The sequence below is a fragment of the Bombus fervidus genome, chromosome 7 (genome assembly GCF_041682495.2).
Source record: "Bombus fervidus isolate BK054 chromosome 7, iyBomFerv1, whole genome shotgun sequence".
In the NCBI taxonomy this organism is placed as follows: Eukaryota; Metazoa; Arthropoda; class Insecta; order Hymenoptera; family Apidae; genus Bombus; species Bombus fervidus.
In genome coordinates, this window is record NC_091523.1 from 5,992,280 (window position 1) to 6,011,266 (window position 18,987).

The following is an 18,987-nucleotide window of genomic DNA, read 5'->3' on the forward strand; positions in this document are numbered from 1 at the left end:
TCTGTTCGTCGTCCTCTTGGTCGTCGTCGTTGAAGTCGTCGTAGGCGTCGTAGTAGTCGTAGTAGTCGGAATCGTAATTCGTAATCGTCGTCTTCGTCGTTGTCGTCCTGGTCAGCGTCTTCTGGTCGTCTCACACGATACACTATCGCGCACACGCCGCTATTACTCACTAACACAATAAATCCATTGTGAGAGAGAATTCCTGGCGGCACATTCCGCGTGTACGTAAGTACGAGGGTGTACGGCGGACTTCGGCGCGCGGCTCTCTCGGCTCGACTCGAGGCGACTCGAGCCGAGTCGCTTGCTCGTTCGCGGATGTCGTCACGAACCGAGGGGAGAGGAGAGGCAGAAGAAGAGAAAGACGTGGGGAGAGAGGTGGGAGAAAGGGATCCGATACGAAAGAGGAAACCTGGTGGGGCAGCAGAGTGAATGCAAGCAAGAGACAGAGAAACTATGAGAAAGAGCAGAAAAAAGGAAGAGAGAGAGAAATAGAGAGCAAGAGAGAAACGGAAGAAAGGGGAAGAGGGTTAAAGAGAGAGAAACAGAGTATGTGTATGTGTTTATTAGAGAGAGAGAGAGAGAAGATTAAAGGAGTGATTGAGGAAAGGTGAAGGAGAAGAGGCAACTACGAGTCGTGTATGATCGTCGTATAAATAGACGAGAGACGATATAGGCATCGTATAGTAAGACTCCTAGGGCAGGTAGTGGATGCTCGTGACAGCGATGGAACTACCTCACTTACTTCCACCAAGAGCATGGAGAGTCACTGACACACAATGCAAGAGGTCCGCGCACGTGTATGTATATACAGTGGAGCGAGCGAGCGCGCGCGCGCGCGCACGCGCGCGCACACACACACACACACACGTGTGTATATATATATATATATACTCCGTACGCAACTATGTTCCCAGAAGGAAGCTCACAAGCGGGCGCGAGCGAGCAAACGAATAGCACGCACACAAAAAAATATTCTCGCGAAGCGACTTTACACACGCGCGCGTAGCAACACACGTATATACACCAGGGCTATGAATGCCATCGTCGCCGTCGCCGTGCGTCGCCGTCGTCGTCATCGTCGTGGTCTCGAGACTGCCACTCCACCGTGTCACCTAGGTATGTGCCGTGAGTATCGACGATCAACGTAAGGATCGACTCGAATTCCCGGGAAGCATCGGCGCGCCGCGTCGCTACGTGCCGGGCTTCTACCGCCCTTGCCGTTGCTGTAATTTTCGTCGTTGGCTCTTTCGAGTGAATACGCGTGCACTCGCATCACGGAAATCCGTCACAGTAGACCGAACGACCAACCGAGAGGAGATGGTGACTACAAAACCACGACACGGTCATGACGTCGTCATCGATGCATGCTCTATGATATATTCTTATTTACCATAGTTTGAAGAAACGCGAATCACAGTACCACCGAATTATTGACATCTTCCTCGTCAAGTATACGTGTTTCGTCCTCGATTTTCTCTTTCTTTTTCACTCGAATTACATACACGCGATCCCTCTCTCTTTCTTTTTGCCTCGATCTTTTTCATCACATGCACACGTATGGGCTCAGGCTCGGTTGCTCAACTGAACTGCCTGCGACTTGTCGAGCCATATAACCAGCCAGACATCACGCACACACTCAATTACTATACTACTACCATTACTACTATTACCACCACCGCCACCGTTACCGCTACCACTGCTACTACTACCTTCTTCTCCTCGTTCTCCACCACACCGCCTTTACTTCATATCTTGTCGACCGCGTATAGAGACGTATACACGCGCATGGTCGCGTACACACCACCGAACCGTTCGAACGAGCCAGAACGGCGCGCGCGCACATTCACTGACAGTCGCTACTTCACTCACACACTCGGAATCCGCTACTTCACGGATTCTGACTGGCTTGCTCGCACACCAGCGCGAGCCTGCTGTACGAAACGGTCTCTCACAGAGGCACACACCAGCCTCGTGTACGTGTAGGAGCCTCTAACCCGGAGCACACACCTACGCACACTAGCAAGCGTGCTACACCGCCGACGCGACGGTCTGTAGTCTCAGGACCGTCGTCACGCTCCCCGCGGACCCGTAGGTTCACGTTCCTATTGCCTCTTCCTTCGTTTCAAGGAATTTCTCCATGTGTCTGTTCGTTTGTTTTAAAGAACGGTGCATTATGTTTTCGAATTTACTTTAATGCAACGTCGGTAAGATTTCGTTTCGTTTCGCTTTCTGGTCATCACCTTAACGTTTTACTTCTGTAACCACCATTTTCACGTACTCCTCTAAATATACGACAAACACTTTCGGCCATAAATGGCCACGAAAGCCTTTTTTCTCTCTCTCTCTTACTTTTTATATCTTTATCCGAAAGATTTAACGAAGATACTCGACCCAACAAAACTAGAAGTTAATAAGCAAATAATATAAAAAAATAATAAGCAAATGATGGTAATTACGAATTAAAGTAATGTGATTAAGATAATTACGATACATTTATATATATATGTGTGTATATAAAAAGTTTATAAACAAATGCTCGATATATAATTATCGTAAATTTCTTGGATGGAAAATAAATATACTATCCGGACTTCTCTAATAAAGAGATAAATTCTATTCTTGGTGCCCTCCATGATTTTGACCCACCCTTTAACGACCAAGCAGCGCATACTAATTCATCGGTATTAAATAATGATCGATAGTTTGATAAAGTTTGAAGTACACGTGTACGATATGTGCAAGAAAAAAGAGAGTATTTTATATTTAAAAAAAAAAAAAGGAATAAAACGATGTACCGTATAAATACGCAAAAAGTAGCGAACACATGCATACTATCAGCTAGTTATATACATATATCAGCGAGTAATTATAGCATAGCTTTTGTAATATCTGATCATTTATATTTCATATTGTTAATCACGTATTTAGTTATTTAATTCTCGGTCGATTACGAATTACATTTCAATTCTTTGATATTTTTTATATTTAGATATTTTTAACGAGATTGTCGATAGCTTTTGTTGCGTAAACAGCAAAATACAAGCCAAAATGAAACTGTGCTCGCTTGTGATTTACAGATATCAGTTAAATACCAGTTAAGAGTTAAAAATATTTGAACGTAAAGGTTATTAAATACTCGTCTAACGCAAATATTCGCCAAATCTTTTGTCTTTAATTAATAGTTGTTAACTAATGGTTATTAGGTTCGTAATAATTTGAATAAGCAAATGTTATTTATAAAATACGATAAAATTATTAATGAAGATTTTCAATCGCACGTTTACATGTTCTATAGCTAAACATCATAAATGCTATTAAAATATTTGATGTATTTTTAATAATGTCAGTTTACAAAAACGAAGAATCCAAATCCTTTCAAAGGAGTTGAATATCTTTGATCGTGCGGGATCGAAAAAAATACGTTTAACAACTTTAGTCGAGTAACAAAATAACTCTTTTAATACAGGATTTACATCTATTTGGTCCATCGCTGTCTACTTATTCTGTTCCTATTAAAATAGTCACAAACGCGCGATAATTATATTCTCTTAGCTGCATTTGTAAACTATTCGTAAACTACAAATATTTGCTCAAAATACTCAAACTGTTTGTGAGAGATGATCATCTGCTTGCCTAGACGTAGCAACTTCTAAGTCAACATCATTATTCATCGTTCAAAGCCTTCGAATAATACAACGAATCAGAATGATCAGTAGTGAGATATTGTACATCGCTCGTATCGCTCATTACATTATCGTCTATTATTACCTCCCTTCATTTCTACTTTTCCATTGCAATTCTATGTGATATCATGTATAGAAATTCGATATATCAAAAATTATTACACACAGATTATCATAATTGATTGCAGTTTCTTATTTTGATGTGAAAACTGTGAAGCAAGTAACACTACAAACAGATTGCTTGATAGTACGAGTATAATAATACAGCGATATAATATGACGGTGCAGTGATAAGCGAATGAAACATATTTTTAGAAACTTAGTCATATGGATATCTAAATAATTACCAGATCGTATGGTATTATAATTAATATTTTTTGTTCTAAAACTGTTAATCGTCAAAAATATGTCCTTTTTTTAAATCTCCAAGCGGAACACTTGCTTTTTGTCAAGTGCCATGATCATAAATTAAAATCTACGCATGCCTCGTGGCTCGTAGACATAGTAGACATCTGGCGTAACAGTAGCCTCTCGTATCCCGTGCGTAAGCGTTTGTAGAAGGCTCATGCGTCACACATACTTTCATATGCATATATATTTACTATGTACACAAGTAGCATCACGGAGAGACGAATATATATATATGCATGTGTTCTTATACTAGGTACGGTATTTATACTAATATGTATTACATTACACGAGGAATGATAATAACCGTTAAACAATACTACGCTAAGCTTTAAACAATTGGAGATTTTTTATTCTATCGAATTCACTATAAGTTACCTCGAATCATAACATATTTTCTTCGTATTATATGCGAAGACATGCGAATAAATTCGTAAGTAATTTGTGTTTTTCTGCGAAACCAAACGAAGCGTAGCAACTATTAACTGATTATTTTTAATATACGTCGTTTGGACGGTGAAATTTTCAAACTAGCTGATTCTTGGCTACAGCCCTGCGCGCAATTCATACACAAGTGTGTAAGTACGGCGTAAGAAACGGAAAGACAGAAAGAGAGATTCGGTATATGCGTGCAGAGTGCGCGTACACAGCGAGTGAGTAAGCGAGTGAGTGAGTGAGCAAGTGAGTGAGAGAGAAAGAGAGAGAGAGAGAGAGAGAGAGAGAGAGAGAGAGCTATATACCTACTACCGTGCGTGCATCTCATTGGCGTAAAAGCATTTTCTCTGTTTCTGAGTTTCTTCCTGACAAGAGTCGAAAACGCTTTCCCTAAATCGTTTCGGATTACCAACAGTTTTACCGGTTATCTTAAATATAAAACTACAATTCAATGCCTTGATGAATATAATAAAATATTCTTTTATGAAGAACTTTATGATTAAAACGAGACAATAACGTTTAATGAATAGCAATTCACAGATAAATTAGTAATTTACTATATAATTGTATGTAATGTATATAGAATTTCTTTCCCAGTCCAAACTTTTTACATTTTTTAGTCTTAATTCCGTCTCTTGTCTCAAAAGCGGAATAAAATTGAGAAGAAAACGCAAGATATGAAATAAAATAGAAAATATAGAGATAAATGAAACTTACAGCAACGTAACATCGTACCATGTGTTTAGCGTAATACGAAGAAAAAAGACTGTAAGACTACGATCGTTCGGTTATCTTGTCGATTTATTGTCGTGGTATCAATCCGCAAAGATTTAAATACCTACTATTCGAAGTTCGTTTAAAAAACAGTTCTACAAATTCCACTCGAATTCTCTGTTAGAGGTAGAACACGACCCCGGTAAAGACTTGATCAATGAGGTACTGCGGGAGTACCTTGTAGTGACTCGACTCCCCTTCTGCATTTCCCTTCATAGACTTTCGTGCGCTGTCGATGAATGGCGTAACCTCGTTATGGGACTTCACGTGGATAGCCTCTGTGTACTAACTCCATGCGAGACACGAAAAAGGTTTCTTAGAAATTCGACATGCGTCAGAACAGGAAGTAACGATACAGGGAACTTTGGAGTCCGATATTAGGAACAAAATACACGTTATCTTTCCTGTTTTAATCGTATGTTCAAGTGTAGAGAAATAGGTAGCTCCTTTTCCCTCCTCTTTCTTACATCCTCCTATCTCTTTCTCCCCCTCACCTTCTCTCACTATCAGCTATTTCCCTACAGAAGTATTTCTTAAAATGTCAAATCGTCAAAGTTTCTCTGTTCATTGAAACCAGAGTGAAGTTGCAACGTAAAAGATGAAAAACTGTAGCAAAATTAATCGGCAGCTAAGACAATTTGTAGGAAAATAAAGATGCTCGAACCCGATAAAGACAATATGATGCGTCAAATCTATTATTATGAAATAAAATTGACACAGGCAAAAATAATATCGTAACAGAAAAAGAAATATTAGATACAGTTATATAGCTTCTAGATTTATATTTCCTTTTCCGCAGATTTCGTAGTTTTTTGCGAACCGTTGAAACGCACTTTAATTAACATCGATGCTATAAAGATAAAGAATATTTCTTGACTGGAACAAGAAAGTTGCATATCTGATATCGGCTACTCGACGTCTACTATATCGATATTTATAAAATGCTTATAAATAAGTAAAATATTACAGAGAAAGGTTAACAAGCGCGTGCGTTCTTTTGTCCCTATATGTAAAATATGATAAAACAATTTCGTTCGACGTATCGGCGATCGATAGTTTACGATAATTTTTAAAATTTTTAAATTAAGGTTCTGGCCATTAGATAGGAGGGAAAAGATTCGAAAAGCTTAGTTTCGAATATTACGCGTTGTACCTATATGTATATATCTATAGCTATTACTCATTTTTATTAACCAAAATAAGTTAGCATTGTTAATTAGCTTGAAACAAAGTTTCACGTTAAAAGCAAAATTGTATATATTCGATGTATTCGAGCTAACATTGAAATTTCAGATTCTCCGCATAATAATCCGCATAATAATTTGCTGAATTACTTTCCATCGAAAATGAAGACGCGATAGCAGAGCTACTTTGTTGCAAAGTTATACGATAAAACTGTCAAGATATCTTCTATCTATCTCACGTGTGTCTTCACGGGAAAAAACGCGATGATACAATTGGCTTATCCTTGGAATGGTATATTTCCACTGGAATGAATGAAATCCGCTCGGAATAGGTAGGGTGATATGCGAACAGAAGATTTCTTGGTGGCTAGGTGACGAACGTATGAATCGATAAAGAGAGAACGAGGGAATGGGTAAAATCAATGGCCGCAGAGAACAGAATTGTATGAATTTCACGCGAAAAATTCAATGAAAATGCGTAATCGACTATCGAATTTATCTTTAAGTTCGAAATACATACAATGTGTGTGCGGAGTAGATACGATACTGCAGTCAAAGCGATGTTGAATGGGCCTCAACCTATTGGCTGATCTCTGGTCACGTGCACACCGCTAGACATTCATTCTACTGCCACACAACTGGTCCACGTAAGTATGTTTCTACATGCATGGTTGGTTTCATAGGGCCGATGTTCAAAGAAGAAGTACTTCATCCTGTCGGCAAAAATGCATCAGCGATGTTCCAGAATGCATCTTGTTTCACAGAGTTCTAACAAAGAATAGTTAAACGAACCATTAGAACCCAAAGAATCTTTGTCTCGTTGATACAACAGAGTACTACTTATAGGTACACGTCAAGAACGTACGTTTGCCGCTTGCTACTACGATCCAAATCTGAGCCTACGCATTTTCGACAAGCTACGTTCATTTCTAATTTATTAAATTCACTGCTTAAATACTTCTTCTTCCACAAATTGTAACGGATTATTGCTTTTGTTCGAATATTGTAATATAAAAATATGTACATTTTGCTGTCTTTCTTATCTGTCCTCAAACGCTAGCGCGTTATCGCTACTACATATACGGTAGGTGTAAGCATTGCGTGAGAGAAATAACAGAAACAAAAAGTAACAGTTAACAATCGGTCGTTTTCATAATCCCTGATAAATTTCAAAGAATCGAAAGACGCAGCACGTGAATATGATATTAATACAAGTGACAGAGTTAAAGTTCAAGTTTTCTATTAAAGAAGTTCTTATCTTAGTTTTTACTTCGACTAAAACAAATCGTATAAGACAGAAGCAAATTTATTTAAATATTCTTCGATAAGTAAATAATATGATAATCGTAATCGATTATATAGATTAGAGAATAGAAAAAAATATACATTTTCAAGATTCAAAGATTTCATTAGTAGAATTGGTCTATTAGTAATGATAGTACATATTTGCGAATGAGTAATCATCGTCGACGATGCCACTACGTCCATTGACTATTGATCATGCATACGACGTACATTTATTTACTCGACTACCAAAGAAGCGACAAATCGTCGACGGTCATAGAACCAACATCAACGATAGACAAAAACATACAAATCCACTTATTAGGACGAAATGTTGGTTAATGACCGATTGATCTTACCAAAGGCATCCGTGTACTTTAACTATAAACAAAAAACAAAAGAAAGAGAAAAACAGGAAAGTTAATAAATCATTATTTTGAAGATTTTAGAAGTTCCGATGTTAATTGAACTCTTACCGATTGAATTATTCGCTTATCCGATTTAACGAAATGTTACACAGGCGTCATCGCTTCTAGCTCTCTCACTATGTACTATATACTAATACCTGAACAATGTTATTGTGTGATTTTTCACTGATATTACTTATCGATGTACAAATCGATGTTGAATGAAAAAAGAGCAAAATCGTAACAAACTAAGCGTAAACTGTGGCTTGAAGAAACGTCTACCAAGCTAATTGAAAAAATGGATATTTTCCATGTACAGAAGATGCGAGTCTATCTACCGCCTTACGCGGAGACATTTAGAAAGGAGAAGGATCGGTATCCTTCGAAATTTGCAAAATATCGATTGAATAGCTTGGAATTTCGGAAAATCGCACTTTACCTATCGAACAATGATACATATTTAAAATAAGCTATAACTGGCATCAGGTAGCTCTCTGCTTCGATGACCGCGATCGCAGAATCACCTAAGCCAAGAAGAGACACGAATTACGTAATAAATCTGATTGGAGGGAGAGCAGAAGAGACGAGCCACGGTAACGATACGGCATAATGTCGTTTTTTCATCTTCATTGGTTGTAATAGGTAATCGATAACTGGTTATCGTTTGCGAGCAAGCAAAGACGAGTAGTGGGAAACGAGTAGAGGAAGGACGTCGATAAGTTACAGTTAGCGCTTAGCAGTACTCGTTGAATGAAAATCTACAAATAAATGCCTGAACGACGACGAGTCGATGCGTAATCGCGAGTAATAGTAGTAATAGTAGAACCGATACTATTACGTGTGCTATAGTTGACGGAAGGAATGTAAAGCATTTTTTTATCCGCGTCAGTGGAATTCTAAACGAGTACTAACGCGAAGTACGAGTATTTAATGGTGTAACCGAATGTAACACTGAGTCGTGCTGACATTGCCAGAAATAAGAGGAAAAGAACTGTTGCATCGCTGCGTAGTCGAATAAAGCGATAGCTCGATAATTCGGAGAAAGCTCTCTTTAACCCTGTGCACTTCTGTATCTTGATTGATAAATTGCGTGCAGATTTAACTGGTTTCGTAACGGTGTTGTACGAGGTAAAGTATTTTGGAATGTAAGGTACGAAGGTCGTCGAGGAAATAATAGCCGTTTACGTATAGAAACCATATGAAACGATGGGATATGCTTGAATTTCGTCTTTAAATAAGCAATATTGTCGTAGTTTCATATAAGTAGCATTTAAAGTTGCGTTGTGAATCGAAAATCCTGTGGATGAGCGAGTGCGGCCTGTCGCACTTTTACGATCTTTTAACGCTGAAAACATTCCTCGAAAAGGAATTCACCATCGAGTTTACGGTAGATTGCGATTAAATCATTCGTAAAACGATGAATACAGGGATTCAATGCGGTTAAAGAAACTGTGCGTGATCGTAAATGTTCTGTTCTTTCATCACCCAGAGTCTTAAAAAATGCGTAGGCATCAACGAGTCAGATTACCATTTCTTCGAAAAATTGAGAGTTTTTCGATGGATAACATTTCACTCGCAACGATGATTTAAAGTTTCAAAGTAAAGGACGGTGTGAAACGATGGTTATATGAACTCGCCACGGAAGTGTATATACATATGTCGAAAAGTATACAAAAGCTCGTCTCGCGTTACGATAAGTGTTCAAGTAATGGTGGTGGTTGTATTGAAAAATACCTGAGTATATATATATATATACATATATACATGTATATGTACATACTAATAAACTTACTAAAAAAGAAATCTTTTGAAAATGTATCTGTATCGTTTTTGTTGTTAAAACGGTTATTGCTTTACCTCGTGTAATGAATAATAAAAAAAAAAAAAAAATCAAAATACAAGATATACTAAGATCACGCAAGATCAACAAAAAACATGACAAGTCACATCTTCCAATTCGATACACTTCTACGTTAACAAAACTCTCTCTTTTTTCAAATTAAATACGTATTTCTCGCCATCTTCTTGAATATTTTCAAAATATCGTTCATTATAACATTGATCGTGTCATTGGTCTTTTCACGGTAACTTTGCGCACTTGTAATTATTTTTACCAGACTAATTATATTATAGGCATATATTTTTGCAACTATCAGCCAATTGCCCTATTCAATTATGTTATGTTCAAATATATATTCTGCGAGCAACATAAAAATTATGAAATTAACAAGAACGATCGTGTTCCGTTTAGTTGGATGCATCGTTAGTCACGATTGCAACAAGATAATTGTTCCGGCTGTTGTCTCATAGTACCTCGTGGCTCAATGACATAACACGGAAAATGCTCAAGTCTTAGATAAAACGGCATTGAGTACGCTGTCACGATTCACGTTATTTACCGGCGTATCAGTTTAATAGGTGCCCTCGCTCTTTATCATATCGCAAATTATCGAAGAAAAACCACGAGTGTCCGATATGTAGATTATTCTTTATCGATCTCATGCTAATAATAAGCTGGCTACGATTCATTCAGTCTTAGAATCGGTTGAACTTTCACATTTGCGCGAGGGAAATCATTTTTTCAGCGGTATAAATACCTATACGCCTGCAATAAATAATTCTTTTAATCTCCCAAAAATCGAACCGGTTTCACCATCAGTTTATACAACGTGGTAGCGACAGGCCTATTAATACAGTGGTGTTTTTCCGGCCGGCCACCAGTCAATGCGCGGTAAACTCGACAACATAAAAATTCTTCGATTCTTCGATATTCCAAATTTTCTCGCACGACCCAGTATTTGTAATTAACGGAAGTTTACAAGTTGCAAATTATCCACTTTTATAAAACTAGAAGAAAACCATCGACTACGAAATAAACCGCCTTCTAAATCGAATGTAAACGAATCTACGATAAAAATGCCGCCCTTGTAAAACTGATAGTAATTTAAAAAAATTGATCTGCCACTCGTCCTCGATCGTCACATCGTTCGTTGCCATTAATTGGCAAATTATAACGTACAATAGTCCAGGAAATAACGAACGGAATCAACAACGTACGAGTGTTTGCGCGTTTAACCGGATATTTTTTTCCCACCAATATCATCGATGATGCAAAACTAAACTTGCGATTCACTTCGACGCAGTCCAATTCGAATGAAAAAAGGGTAGACCTCGCGTTGAATAACGATGATTTTCGGACGCACGTTTCAAACTCTAATCAAGCGCACATCGTATTAAGTGAAATGTATCTAAGCGTAATGACGTGGATCAGAGACGTTTCCTTTTCTTCCTCTATCGATATGTTCGTCGACGACGTCGTCGCGCAACAAATAAGGCCCGCGACCGAAACGTGAAATTGCGATGAAATCGAAATTTCGTTTGAAGAAGACGATCGATGAGGATAATTGGCAGAGTCATCTTTTGCCTTGTACACCTCATAATCAGTTGCGAGCTCGCAGACTGCACGGCAGCACCGCCCTGTTGTGCTATTATTACACGCAGAATCAATCGAAAGTCTCTATATATTTGCGTCACGCGTATGCATACTACACACGTATACCGCTGCAGCCCACAGACGGTGGTTAATAGGCGGGCTTTTGAGCTTGCAATTCCACATAATGTAATTTGTTTGATCACCCACTAGAGTATACAGGCGACGCACCTCAATTGAGCCTCATGATCGAAGAACGCCCAGACTGACGCTAGTCGTTCTAGAAAAAGAAGTCTTTGTTCTCCGCTCTTCTAGACTATTTTCTTTATACTTCTGTTCGTTTTTTACTTTTGCATTTCATCTTTTAAGAGGATTCTTTGAAAATTCTAAATCTAATCAGAGGAAAAAGACCAGAGCAAAAATGTTAAAATTTTTCGATTTGGTATCTTAATTTATTTATGTTCTCTTTTTTCCCAAGAATTTTTAGATTTCCAATTTCCCATCGAATGGAAACAGCTTTCATATCTTCTTTCTTCTGTCTAAAGGATGTTTCAATTCACCATTTAGTTAATTTATATAGAAAATTTCGATTCTTGCTAGATTACTGGTTAGAAAGACATACACGTTTGTTGACTTTCAAATCTAACTTTTACCGGTACTACTCGATCGTTTATTGTTTCGATAAAGTATTGTTTTATTTTGGATAAAAGACAATTAACAAAAAATGTTTAAATACGACAATAAAGTCTCGAAAAGTCCACCGGAGGATAACAATCTACCATTGTAGGTGTTAATATCACTCACGTACGAGCATAAATTGTCCCATTTCTTCGATCAGATACGATTGCCGGTAAAACAAATCGTTTACTTTATCTGGATACGATGATAGAATTTTTGGATTTATTTCAATTATATCATGTTGTACACGATAAAAGAGATAACGTTCGATCAGCAATTTTTCTTTCTTTTTACAAAAAATATATCAAACATGCTATGCTATAACGGTGATTCTAGATCCATCCGTGAAAAGGCGTGAAAAAAGCTTGGTAACAAAATCATTGATACTTATAAATCGCTAAACGCAATACCTTCTATTTTTATGAAGTCTTGTAACATTCTAGGAAAATAGGATAAAGCTCGGAATGTATGAAAATATAAAATTATAATAGAACAAGTACAATAAAAATTCATATCTCAACTGAGAAATATGAACCGTTTGACATTAAGGCTCGATGATACTATATAATTAACATCGTATGTGTATGTATACACATAAGTATCAGTTTATCAATACTATAAAAGTATATAACATACTCAACAACAAGATATGTGCCCTAAAAATAACAATCACAATAATGATAATATATCGCATATACTTAATAATTATTCTAATCCAATATAGTATTATATTCCTATATATTCAAATAAACTAGCCTAATATAATAAATAGAGATACCGTTTGCAGTTTTTACCGTCTTGCAGTTTTTAATTAATTCTTAAAACATTCGCTATACATATATATATTGTATTTAATTAAAAAAATTCGCGATAAAAATTAGCGTTACATAACATTCCAAGTAAATACCGAAATTCATTACATAAGTTGAAGGTATTAGAAATTTGAAAAAAAAGATAAAAGAGTATAAAAATAGAAAATGCATGCGTTGCATTAAAAGTTCAATCTCCCGATCAGTTTGGTAACGCTAAAACTGTCATCGAAGTCAGTCGATCGACGGGTGCCTGCGAACGCAACCGGATACGCTCTCGAAAATATTTCATTCAACGTTCAGTCCCGGTGTCGCCATGTGCCAAGCATTGACCGTGGACGACGTCTAGCGTGTGTCTATAGACCTATTCCGTCGTCTATTAAAAGAGTAGTAGGTTGCAGCCTCGCGATTACATACACATATACATATATACATACATATAGGTGTGTGTGTATATATATACACACCTGTGACTAGCATATACAGTAATACGTATACGATAGGTAGGGTCACAAACGTATAGTCGACGACGACGACAATGACGATGACGAGTTGCATGCGCGGACATCTCGATGTGCTTCTCAGTGACTCTCGTAAAGCGTCGAATCGACGACGGCGGTGGTAGCGGCAACAGCGGCGGCGGATGTGGTTAGCGACAGATCTGACCAGGATCGGATTTACCGATCCCGAATTAAAAGGGTAACGCAACCTTATCCACTGCTAAAACAGTTCGAGTTTGCGTGGCGTTCCGCTTAATGTGTATCTGCCTCCACCATAATAAAATACAACGCGACCGGAAGTGAAGCCTGTGCCACGTAAGTGGTAATGGTTAATATTTTCACCGGCGGTAGAACGAAACGAGCGTAACGAACCGTCGAATTTCGGAATTGTTTCATAATCGATGGCGACGTGCCCAATGTCTCATTGATTGGCAATGGTGATGGAACATACATGGAAACGACAGTTGAATTCCTCGGTCGTTTGGCATGCACTGTTACCTGCCGCCGGCACCGCCAACACTCTGTTGTCTTCCCCATTCCTACCTTTTCTCTCGCACTCAACCGTACGAATGGTAATATTAATAACCTGTGTTTCGTTAGTAGTAGGCTATTTATAGGAAAATTCGATAATCGCGTGGTAAGAACGCGTACTTTAACGCGAAACCGACTCCTGAGATTTGATTCCCCTTTGCTGTGTGAATTTAATCGTGACAAAGATAAAAAAGAAGAAGAAAGCAGCCAAAGTGCGATTATCTGAAATATGTAGGAGGTTTAAAAAGAACTAACGAGCGGTCTCGTACACAGGAAAGAGCAAGAAACTGCACATAGCAACAACCATTCGACTCGGACTATACGAGAAATTTCTATATCGAGCTAAGTATTCTACGGATACTGAAATGCAATTTTTGTTTTCTCTTTGATTCTTTTAATACGTTCCATAATTTGTAAAACAAAATCTATGAAAAAGATTAACATATCAAAGACGATGAAACGCGTTGAATAATAATGAACTGTATCGGTGAATCATAAACGTGCCACCTTCGTTATAGGAAAGAAGAGACAGGAGAGAGAGAGAGAATCTTCCGACTACACTTGTTTCATCGTTTGAACGAAGAAACAACGATGGAAAGGAGCAACATGCTATTTCAAATTATACGAGAATGGTTATGCGCATAATGCAATGGCTCTAGCGGAACATCTTATCGAAGAGACTGACTTTATAAAAATATTAAAGATATTTTTTGCCACGCAACGTTATTAGTCAGCCGTGCACACAAGCTGAATCGCTTAGTTCATCGTTGCACTGCATCAGTGACCTGAGCAGCGAAAGTTCTTTTGTTTACTTGAGAATCACCATCTCATACACTTGCATGAGCTTTTTACGAAATCATATTTCATACGACGGCAAACGTGTGTAATACGATAGATAGTAAAGGTGGGTAATACTTGCCATTGAGCGGCCAATGAAAACCTAACCTTCTTAATTAATACGCATTGGAAAAGTTTGCTGTTTAAAGAAATGCACGGGGAATTATTATCGTTCGGAACAAAGAATACAACTTGCAGAATGGCGCTGACTGTAAGTGATGCCGAAAGGTAATAGACGGACGCATGGTGAAGCCATTATGGAACTAAGCCAGTTATAATAGTTACAACCGATGTGATACTGTAAAAAACCACCACATATAGCTATCATCATGTTTACCGAGAAAAGATGAGAGTTTGCATACGTTGAAGTACCGATTCTTTGCTTTGCACAAGTATCTATTATAGCTATCGTTTCATCGAACCTTGCATAGTGTAAAAATAAATTATTTGCAACGCGAGTCGAATGTAATCGTAACATTTCTGTTAATATTGCATGTAACAATCGATTTAATGGCTGTTAACGCTGTCAAATGACAATAATACTAATGATAACGCCGAGATTAATGCAAAAAAGCGTTAACATTTACCATAATACGCGAAAGTATAGTGGTCTGCAGATCATTGTAACGTTTTTCACCCCGGATCATTGTAACAGTAGTATCCCCACCACGTTTCGTCAGACCAAGTCCCCACCGTTGGCGACTGGCTATGCATTCAGAAAGATAAGTGCGAACAGCGCATAACGGAAATAAAAAATTTTTTATTTTATTATTCTACACTCATGAAAATATTAACAGATAGATCGAGTTTTTTCAATTAAAACGAGTCTAAATACAATCTCGTTAGGACTATATACATACGACATATTTATCGTATAACTCGGTAGCATGCTTTGTTTTACGGTGTTATGCGAAATTTGAATAAAAAATGATATATAATGAGCGTTTAAGCTCACTTTCAGTGGAAAAATCTCATCTATTTGTTTCTAATGAGTTCACAATATAGTGGTGTATGATACAAAAAAATTGAACATCTTTTATTTTCGTTATATGTAAGAGAGAAATCCGCAAACGACGTTCCATCTCGTTTCCTATCAAAAGCATCTCTAATCGAGTACCGCTCATACATAAATATCATGCTCAAGAATTGTGCCGACACTTGCCTTACCTCGATTGTAAATTGTAACTTCTCGATTCCGAACGCAATTACAGATGATTCGAAAAACACCATATCATCATAGGTACATATTAAAATATATAGCTTGATGATAACAGATAATCTAATTAATAGTAACATATAAGGGTGATATGTTGAATAATAACGTACGGAATGAATTTGTGGTCCGATCGATGGTAACTTTCACAAGCGATCGCCGAGCTCGGTCGCTGCGCTCGCTATTCACGTTGCACTTACTACGTATCGTCGGATCACGCCTAAGCATCGCGTTCAGATAAGCATACGTATCTTTGATTCATATACATATCGCTCGTGTCACGAACGCCTTCGATCCCGTGGAGCTCACGTGCTGTAAATTATTCGGTGAGAATAGCAAAACAGCCGTGTCGCAACGCATGCGCATTTTCGCACTCAAGGCAGAAATGAAACTGTGGATCGCTGTGATCGAAATAACTCGCGACGGAGAACAGGTTTCCACAGGTTCGCACGATAGAATTTGCACCATAGACGAATCTATGAACTTGAGATGCTAAGAAAACGTACGATCTTTTCATTTCCAGCTATAATACTGACTGCGCTTTTGAAAGTACGTGAAACCACTCAACTCTAGTAACGATTTTATGATGTCTTTTCTACATTTTAAAATAACCGATTTGATAACATGTTTATGCATCTAAATAAATGCTATGCAAGAAACGTAAATGAATCTTTGTTTTGAAAAATTGGTTATAATACGTGTTATAAATAATATTTTCTGCTTAATTTTTAATATCGTTTGATCGTTGATATTACGTATATTACATATCCTATAGCTCCGAAACAGGATCGATACTGACCAAACGATGATCGATAATCTGGTAATATGTACGTAGGAAGGTGTATATAAAATAAACTGACTGGTTATCTACCTTTTTTCATCTCCGCCTATCTTTGGTATATTTCTACATATTTTCACATTGTGCGGATATTACTAAATATTTCGCATTTCACTTGAATGTATTACGCACAAGTACATATGTATATCGAAAGACTTACGCTGGCGCACGGTTTCACGTCAGCCGAGTGGAACGAAACTTAATTACATTTTCACCTACGTCGGTGACTACGAACAGACTCCATTCCTAACCTCACAATCTTTATTTTTTTTTTTTTTTTGTCTGGTATTCCCACCGAAAATGATGAAACACGAACGGTGCATCAACGGTGACGAGCACTCTCTTTTCCTTTCGATCTATCTTTCTGTTTGTTATGTGCGTGTTTGCGCGCGCGCGTGCCTGTGTATATGCGCGCGCGCGCGCTAGTATCTTGTGACAGTATCGGCCCTGAATCGGTCTTTACCTGCGAGGCGGCCTCCGTAGTGCCCGTGGCAACGAGCTCGCACGAGTCCGAACAAAGGCGAAGAGGCGGCTGCGTGTTGATAGTAAGGACAAGGATGAAGGGGAGGAAGAAGAGGAGAGAAGTAGGAGGCGATAACAGCCGATATACTCTTCGTTCCGTGTACAGGCGGCGTTGCTGTCGCGGAACTCTCCTGGCTTGGAAACCACTATCGTAGCACTAACGCACCTTCTTCCATGTTGCATGCATGCCAATTCAACGCTGAGTACCACTAACATCGACGTTCACTTACGATAAATGCGACACAACACGCCATGACAAACCACGAAAAAAAAGATGTCACCGGTAACCGTTCACTCGCATCAGATTTTCGCGTATCTCACGGTACAACCTCCGGTCCAGGACTGATGCACTACGCACTACCGTGCTACGACGACGCGCGCGAGCCCTGCTCACTAGTGCTCACTGCTTACGGCTGCGCCACAAGAAAGAGAAAGAGAGGACACTGTGACGCGCGACGCTCAGCCAGGCGCCATTTACAGAAACGCACGCATCGCCGCTAGTTCTCTCTAACTGTGTATCCCTCTCGCTCTTGCTACTTTCGTTTCCCCCCACTTTTCTACTCTCAACGTACCTCCCTCTTTTTAACCTCGTCCCGTCTCTTTTTATCAACCTCCCCACCCCCGCTCCCACCATATCTATCCGACCTATCCCAATTACAGCAAACGTCCTTGAGATGACTAACACCTTGTCGTCCACTGCATGTGGGAACGAAAAGAGATGCATGAAAGCGCTGTTGCGGTCGAGAAGGTGGAAAAGATGGTGATGGCGGTGGGTAACGAAAATCGTGGTGTGGAGATAAAGGAGGGAAAGGAGGAGGTGAGTGGAACTACGAAACCCTCGTTGCCGAGAACACGCGGTAGCGCGGAGATGTAGGAATCGTAGTACAAGTACATACTTTGATGTTACTCGAAGAACAAAGACAGAGAAAGAAAAGAGCGGCGAATGTCCGCGTGTAACGCTTTTCTTGAAACTGGAAGTAAAAGGAGAGGGAGTAGGATAACCATGCTTCTTAAGTGTCCGTACGTGAGAACGAGGAGGTTATTCACTGTTCTACGGAAACGTTCGAGCACGATGCTGTTACTGCAGTAACGTGCCTTTTATAATCTCCGATACACAATGGTTGTACGAATTGATTCGTAATGTTTACGCTAATAATCTAATTTACCGATAAGGTAATAAATACTATGTTCTTGTTTTTCTCATTTATTTCATATACTTTGAATGATTATGATGTATCATTGCGCTTAAATAACATTGAATTATTTAATAATTGATTTTATTAAAAATACCTTTCCCTTCTATCTGAGAATCTTTAGTTTTTTTTTTTTTTTACTTGTAATGTGCACCCCTAAATAATAATTCCAGCGTTATATATTTCTTCTTCTTTTCCTCTTTTTTTTCCCTTTTTCTTTAAATACGAAACAAGCGAATGTATTAATAAAATTTCATTTGT

General features: G+C 38.5%; 1 protein-coding gene across 3 annotated transcripts in view; it reads right to left on the minus strand.

Moving 5' to 3' along the window:
* Cic (Putative transcription factor capicua) overlaps positions 1-18,635 on the minus strand; it is a 61,210-nt gene extending 42,575 nt beyond the window's left edge. For all 3 annotated transcript variants that reach the window (XM_072006833.1, XM_072006832.1, XM_072006831.1), the window contains exon 1: positions 17,475-18,635. The gene's annotated coding sequence lies outside the window, so the exon portion shown is untranslated. The remainder of the gene's footprint in view (positions 1-17,474) is intronic.
* Between the last annotated feature and the right edge of the window lie 352 nt (positions 18,636-18,987).